The 8,654-nt window shown below is 32.3% G+C and overlaps 1 protein-coding gene across 1 annotated transcript in view; it reads left to right on the top strand.

Annotated features, from left to right (window-relative positions):
* Positions 1-1,683: 1,683 nt before the first annotated feature.
* Positions 1,684-8,654, top strand: part of LOC143238936 (uncharacterized) — a 32,667-nt gene continuing 25,696 nt past the window's right edge. The window contains exon 1 of the mRNA XM_076479592.1: positions 1,684-1,976. The gene's annotated coding sequence lies outside the window, so the exon portion shown is untranslated. The remainder of the gene's footprint in view (positions 1,977-8,654) is intronic.

The following is an 8,654-nucleotide window of genomic DNA, read 5'->3' as shown; positions in this document are numbered from 1 at the left end:
TTAAAGCCTAGCGTTTAAAAACCATTAACATTATTGTTTAACACTATGTTGTTTCCATACTAAGAATGCATTTTTAATTATACAGAACTTAATAATTTGTTCGATGTTTGTTTGTTTTTTTATAGTATAGCCACATTGGGCTATCTGCTGAGCGCACCAAGGGGAATCGAATACCTTATTTTAGCGTTGTAAATCCGGAGACATATCGCTGTACTAGCGGGGGGCAATTTGGTAGAACTAACAATATTCGTAACGTTAATAATAAAGTGTATTTAGCCTGATTTATGATCTCTCTTTATCTATAATTTATAAAGGATAAGTTCAATTTAAAAAATCTAAAGAGAATAAAATAGTTTACCGGATGTATTTATTTAATAAAAAAATGTATATATATATATCCTGTTTTACGATTTACCAACAAGTTGAAATATATTTAAACCTAAAGCAACGTTACATTTACTAAGCCTAGGTTAACATAGTAGTCAAATTTAACTCACAAAACTCTAAGTTAAAACTTTACCTTGTTGCTTTTATTTACCAAAATTACTAAATATACTCATTATTGTGTTGTTTAGCCCATATCATTACAAATTAAAATATAAAATATTAAATACTTTCAGAAATATGTCACAGATAAGCTTTACAACGCCCTCACTCTTCAGTTGCTAATAGATTACGCTCTCACTCGGTTATGTGACGAAAATAACGTAAATGTTGATTTGTCTCGATAAATGTTAACCGAATAAATAACTCGTTTCATACTTTAAAATAGTGTGTGTAAATATATATTTAATTATAGCAGCCAGAATCATTTCAACTTTATATTGTTTATTGTTCTTCATACATGTTTATTTGTTCATTCTATGTAAAATAAATATGGAGCAAGACTTATTAACTTTTAGTAAAATTTAACTAAAAAAAGGCTTAAGCTTTTACCCGCTTTACACTCTTAGTTACCCTTCTTTTATGTCAAAGAGGGTAGATTGTTTTATTAACTTAACTATCTTTTAATTATTGTACATAATTTGATAAGTCCCAAAATGCCGTTGTTAACGTAAAATATTAGTATGCTTTATTAATGACACTGTCAGACAGCACTTCAACTTAAGCGCCTAATGTTCTTTCTTAAAGATATATTATTTTATATTTCTTAAGCTTTTCATATCAGAAATTAATTTCGAAGATAGACTTGAGCTTTTTATAAATAAAACTGTTGATTATAATAACTTATTATCAATTCTGTGTGCATTAGTATGAGTTATCTAAGAGTCCACCAATAAAATATCTTAAATAAACACATATTTGAACAAAACAAGTTTTTATTTTACGCCATGTAGAAAATTTTTCGCATTTTGTGGTTTAAAATATGTGTTTCAAACGTATTATTTATATACCTTTAAACTTTCCAGTAAAATAGTCCAGATTTCAAACAAAACAAGATGTAAGTCTAAACTAAACAAATTAACCCCACAGTCTAGCTTCACAGCAGAGTCATCTATTGGCAAAGAAATAAGTAGCATCTATTGTAAGTTTATCAATCAAAAATGTAAATTTATCGGATTAATTTTAAGTAAAACAAATCATGTTGTGAAATGTTCCAAAACATAGTTCTTCTCCCAAACACCAGCAAGTCTCTCCTTCTTTTCTAGATGTATAAATTTGACGTTTGAGAGTGGACATATTCAATCTTAATCTTGAGAACTCGATTTTCGTGGTGGCTAGCCAATAAAGAAGTTCAGAAATATCACGTGACTATAGAAAGTTGGTTATTAAACTTCTCACAGTTCTAGCCAATCGTGATCAATCTTCCCGCCTACGTACAGTTCAACCATCCTTCAAAGGCTTCAGCGCGCTGAGGCTTGGAGACAGCTGGCAACTTGAAGAACTCCAGTTCGGACCTTGTCTCCTGATCATCTTGAAACTCAGATTCTAGTTCAGTACAGCAACAAGTTTCCTCTTCTAGATCTCTTCTAGAGGTAAGCTAATATAGTTACTATAGTCGAGCTCGTTAATTCATTGCTCGTGTATAGCCAATATATATTCAGTTTAAGTTCAGGATATTAATCTAAGAAATCCTTTCACAAAAGCAGACTTGAGAGCAAACTAATTGTTCAACTTTAACTGAAGAAATCTGAATCAGTAACACAACTTATTAAATCAACTAGAACTTAGCTGCAATCTAAAGAAAATGGATATTTATAATTTAAGTATGAAGGTCTTAAAATACAATAAGTCGATTATTTGCTATTAACATTCATGGATATTTATGTACGACTTCATTTTTGTTATTCATATACAGTTTTATTTCCCTGTTTTCCTTCTTCCAAAGAGAAGAAATAAATTTTACAACTTGTGACTTACGGAAATAAGTGGCCAAAACACGACAAACAAATATATAAGTCACATACCTTTATAAACGTAAATAAAATCACGACGTATGTTTCCAGAAAGCCCGATTAGAAAACTTGTATGATATCGATAGCTTCTGATGAAGCTGTAATAGCGAAATATTGAGGTAATAATTTTACATTCTGGAGACATAGGTCGTGATTTCATTTACTTTCGAAAAAATGTCTCATAATAAACTCCAGTTGCATTCAACAAAGATAAGTATATGCCTGTATAATTGCAATATTTTTGTAATTTGTTGCAAGAGCATTAACGTTATAGCTTAGAATATCAGCTATAAAAACCTTACTTGGCCAATAAACAAGAAAAGAAAGAGTGTTTGTTCACACTCGATAACAAAGCCTCACACATGTGTATTAATTTTAGAAAAACACTGTTGCTAAAGATATATATATATACACCCCATCATGGCCAGGTGGTTACAGCGCTCGAAGTGCAGTCTAAAGGTCATGGGTTCGAATCACCGTTTCACCAAACACTTTCGTGATTTTAACCGTAATGGAGTTATAATGTGACGGTCAATCATATCATTTGTTGGTAAAAGAGTAGCCCAAGAGTTGGTGGTTAGTGGCGATGAATAATTGTCTTCCGTCTAGTCTCTCCCTGCTAAATTATGGATGGCTATCATAGGTAGCACTCGTCTAACTTTGCGCGAAATTCAAAAACAGAGAAAAATCAAACTTTTGTTTAACTTAATGCTGTGTATAAAACCTGAACAACATATCAATAAAATCAGAGGGTTGACGCATTAACAAATATGAATAAGAAAAAAAAAGAATGTCTGAATATTAGCCACTAAAATATATTCTGTTATACATTCATTTTAAACTATTGTGTCACATCTATGTATTTATCTTATTGGATGCATGCGCTTATAACGATTCACACGTTATAACAGCCTTAAAAACACGAAGCATTGAAAAAATAAAAGTTATACAAGATTAATGGTGTAGTTATTTAAAATATGATCCCGCGATACTGATAAACTAAAGACCAACTTTCGAAATTAAAGTATTTTTTAAATGTTATTACTAGTAAATATTTTAAACTAATTCCTAAGGAGATAAATCTGAAATTTATAATTACCAGCTATGAAAACTTAGTAAATAAATGTGATGCCCAATGACATTTCATTTAATCACCACAACGGTAAACCACATTGTTATATCTTTTTAAGCTGTTTATTTGACATGGTTTATCATTGGTTACAAATGGTCTCGTGATACACGCTTTTAAATAACGCATATTGTGTGTGAACGTCACAAAACCTTACATTTCATGTCTTACACTATTTTAGTGTTTAACTGGGTTGACTTACAGTACATACAGAAAATAAACATTTATTATTCATTCTCCAAAAGAATAATAATTTGTAACACATTAAAGTTATTTTTAATAGGTGACGCCCATGATGTTCATGTTATTCTATAGTTTTCATTTATTTCTGTGGGTGTACACACGCGTGTTCTAACTTTGTATGTGTATCCAGTGTATTCAAGTTGAAGTTATGAACGTTAAAATGTTTGTTATTCGACATACAAAAACCCTTTTAAACTAATGTTCATGTGAAATAAGTTAATTTGATTCTTGCGCAGATGTATCACTCTAATAAAGACAAGCTAAAGCGGTTTCAAACAATAAACAGTTCATCAACTGGAAGTGTTCTTGCACTGAGTAAATCAAATTGTCAGTTTCTTTGAACCACAAATTAAAATGGTAAACGTTTAGAATAGTGATTGTTAATTATTGTAAGTGGACGTGGAAATCATATATGGAAATTTAGCTCATGTAATTATAATTAATCCACCCATTAAATCTTTACCAATGTTATCATATAGCTCCCCCTCGCCACCGCAGAAACAACAAGAAAACATGAAATTAATAAATTATTGGTAATGTGGAGTGTTAATAAAACAGCTGCGTTGATGAACCTGGTAGCCATGCTCTTAAAAAATGCTAGTACATTATCTTAAAAGAAATACTTTTCCTTCTGGTTTGCGGGATTGACCGTCATAATATAACGCCCCCACAGCTGAAAGGGCAAGCATGGTTGGTGTGATAGGAATTCGAACCCGCGACTCGAGTTACGATTCGAGTGTCTTAACCACTTGGCCATGCCGGACCTTTCCTTCTCGTCGAAGCGGTAAAAATAAATCATGCATCATATATATATATATATATATCAATTAACATTTTACTTACAAATGCGATCCAACTATTGAATTTGCTCTTTCATAAATGACGTTGAATGTAGTAAGAAGATGAATAACAGAATATGGTATTCCACAAGCGTAATAAGATATTACAACAAATCTTTAGAATACACGAATAACAAGTTACACCTTACTTTGTATATAATTTTCGTGTCTTTAACCGAAACATATTTTCACTAGTTTGCTATATTTTATCTCTGAAATCTTTTGGCTATCACGAAGGTTTTGATGAACAAGAAAGGTAATCCATCAAACTTAAATATCTAAATCTATTAGCTAATTGCAAGAAGTATTAGAGGATATGCACAACTGAACGTTTAGTGTCCTGGTTTATTTAGAAAGAAAACTAATTCTTCAGCCGGAAAAACGCAATTTTACAGTTCCTTATATTCAAAATTACTCATAATTCTCAACAATTTTTCCTGAATAATTTGAAGTATATTTAATTAATTAACTTCCTAAAATAATAAAGTTCACTTGGTTATAACCTGATGCCACGATGAAGCTTATACTTTTCCGTATTTAAATATTAATGTATAGCTTGGTTACGATGAGTGTAATATAATGTACCCTTTTATTTCTACGTCACGAGCCCGGCATGGCCAGGTGGGTTAAGGCGTTCGACTCGTAATCTGAGGGTCGTGGGTTCGAATTCCCGTCGCACCAAACATGTTCGCCCTTTCAGCTGTGGGGGTGTTATAATGTGATGATCAATCCCACTATTCGTTGGTAAAGGGGTAGCCCAAGAGATGGCGGTGGGTTGGGATGACTAGCTGCCTTCCCTCTAGTCTTACACTGCAAAATTAGGGACGGCTAGCGCAGATAGCCCTCGAGTAGCTTTGCGCGAAATTCAAAGAAACAAACAATTTCTTCGTCACGAAGAGTCTTATAAAGGTATAAGAGGAGTATACATGGAGTAGACGTACTTTATGAGTAAAATAACGAATTTAGAAAAGGTGTTCGAATGGCTTACATCATTCAGTTAATTTAAGTGAAATCTATATAAATATAAAAGTACTGTCTGTTGCATGTTATATGTCCACGTAACTGTTTAGCAGGTTCTGAATGGATCTTCAACAAATTTGGTATGGATGTTCATTCAGTCCATGAGAGATAGATACAGAATTTCAGTCTTACATTTTGAAGTTTTTATGGGCGTTTTTACGTGTGTTTGTTTTATCACTATCTCATCTCCTGTAAATGGATCTTCAACAAATTTACTTTGGAGGTTCATCGGATCCGTGAATAGATAAACAGAAATTTTCAGTTTTGCGGGTTTTAAGGACGTTTTGCGTTTTTTTTTTACCAATATTTTGACCTTTGTTGACGAATCTTCGCCAAATTTGCTATGAATGTTTTATGAGCTTAAGAAATGATACATACAAATTTTCAGTTTTGAATTTTGTGTTTTGCGAATTTCATGGGTGTTTGTTTTAGAAAAAAACATATAAGGAAATCAACTTTTCATGTCCTAGTATAATCTTTCATTAATCATGAACTTACATAACTTCCCTCCAGAGGACGGGTACTCCAGTTAGTTTTAAAATAATCTAAAATCACGCCAAAGGATATCAACGCTTAGTTCTTTTAACCCAATAAACAATGATTAAGTTGAGAAATTTATATGCAAAAACGGCTCGTTTTGGTTGAGAAAATATTTTACGTAGAAGAGCGAACAACGTTTCGACCTTCTTCGGTCATCGTCAAGTTCACAAAGAAAGAGGTAACTGACCGGAAGCTGACCACATGTTTGAAAGGGGTTGTGTAACTGTGTGTCGAAATGTAGAGGGCGGTATTAGATGTTTGAATATATAATTTTATTTATTTTATTATATTAATATAGGTATAAAGGCGTTCCTTTATATTGGTTTATTTTGGGTTTAAGTTGTTGTATAAGTAAGGCTTCTTTAATTTTGCGTTTGTTTATGTTTGTTTCTTTATTTAGTATTTGAGTGTTTTCCATGGTTATGTTGTGTTTATTTGACTTGCAGTGTTCGAAAACGTGTGAAGGTGACTTTTTATGTTCTTTGAATCTGGTTTCCATTTTTCTACTTGTTTCTCCAATATAGATGTGGTCAGCTTCCGGTCAGTTACCTCTTTCTTTGTGAACCTGACCATGACCGAAAAAGGTCGAAACGTTGTTCGCTCTTCTATGTAAAATATTTTCTCAACCCAAACGAGCCGTTTTTGCATATAAATTTCTCAACAAGTGGGTTTCTCGACATCACTCAATGATTAAGTTGCTCATGATTAACATTACACTGTTATTTTAATTATTCCAGTAGGGATGTGTGAGATACCTATTTAACATTTACACGCACGTTTGTGTCGACAGAACCAAATTTCTAGGAGTCACATATGACTTTAGACTAACGTGGAAGATAAACACTAAGCCAAAGCCATATCTGACTGAATATCCATAATAATGGTGGTCGCGAGCTCGAATTCTCATTAGCGAACACGCGGGCGTGGCTTAATCTGGTGGTTAAGACACTCGACTTATAATCTTAGGGTAGTAGGTTCAAATGTCAACATACCAAACTTGCTCGCCCTTTCAGCCGTGACAGTGTAATAATGTTACGGTCAATCCCACTATTTGTTGGTAAAAGAGTAGATCAAGAGTTGGCAGTGGGTAGTGATGACTAGTTCCCTTTCCTCTAGTCTTACGTTGCTAAATTAGGAACAAATACCTCATATAGCCTTCGTGAATGTTTGCGCGAAATTAAAAAATAAACAAATAAACGTAATAAAGGATAACGATTTAGAAACGTCTGTGTTTATAGGCTTAGGAAATAGTGATTGAACTTAATTTTCACTTTCCTACTTCTTATAGATATTTTTATATTATATTCGCTAGAGGTTGTAAAATTGTAACGTATACGGTATATATCACAACATAGTTCGATAGCTAACTAGATATATATAAGTTTCAAAATATCAAGATTTGTATTGCCTTTACAACTTTTTTATTTTACCTCTAAAATACGTGGGAACGTGTAAAAACTGATTACATTCACTCAACATTATTAATTAATACGTACATTTCTGCGATTTATTCATATAAAACCTAATATCTGAAAAAATAATTATTTCTGGATTTGTTTTTGTATGTTGAATCTCGTGAACAATGAAAGCTTAATACATTATAAGAATTGAGAATGTTCTAGAGAAGAGGCCTAACATTTTCTTTTCTTCCAACTATAAGATCACTCGGCGGAACAATAGTAAGTTTATAGACTTACAATGCCAAAATTCCGGGTTCGATTTCCCCGGTGGACACGAAAAAACCAAAAATTTTGTAATAGTCTCAAACCAAGTAAACAAAATAATTATAACTTATATATAAAGTGCTCAAATACATCACTATATAGAGTACGAATTCATAATAAATAAGTAACTATTGATCTTATATCAACACAGTATAAAAACAGTCGCTAAATATCCAGTTAAATTAATATTTTAGTACTATTATTTACCATATTACCTTTATTAGAGGCCTATGTAGGCCTATGAAGACCATAAGAAAAGGATATTTCTCCATCCCCAAAGGCCTGCTCTACTAATATTACTTGATTTAAAGAACACATTAAATCATAAAATGTATAAAATAAAACTATATATTTAATCAGTTTGTGTAATATCGTAATAGGGGCGTAGAGGTGTGGGAACTCTTAGTTGTAGTTCGTAAGAAGCCCCAAATATTGTAGGTCGGTCCTGTTCATATATGGTCGTTTACGGAGTTGCAACTATAGTTTATGTGGGTCCCCGGGTGTCACAAACTTGAAATTTTGTTTGAATTACAGTAAAACCTGTCTAAGGCGGAATCCCACGGGACCGAGTAAAATTTCTGGCTTAAGCAGGTTTTCCAGTTTAGACACAGTGAAAATGTATTTCCTTAATTATACATAATTTTTGAGCAAAACGTTATACTTTCTTGACTCAAGAGAAGTAAGACGTTTGTAAATAAAGTTATTATACAGTTTATGCTATATTTATTAGAATAAGAACAAAAATAGACATTCAAAATATAAA

Source organism: Tachypleus tridentatus, chromosome 13 (genome assembly GCF_004210375.1).
Source record: "Tachypleus tridentatus isolate NWPU-2018 chromosome 13, ASM421037v1, whole genome shotgun sequence".
Taxonomy (NCBI): Eukaryota; Metazoa; Arthropoda; class Merostomata; order Xiphosura; family Limulidae; genus Tachypleus; species Tachypleus tridentatus.
This window is presented reverse-complemented; position numbering and strand designations above follow the sequence as displayed.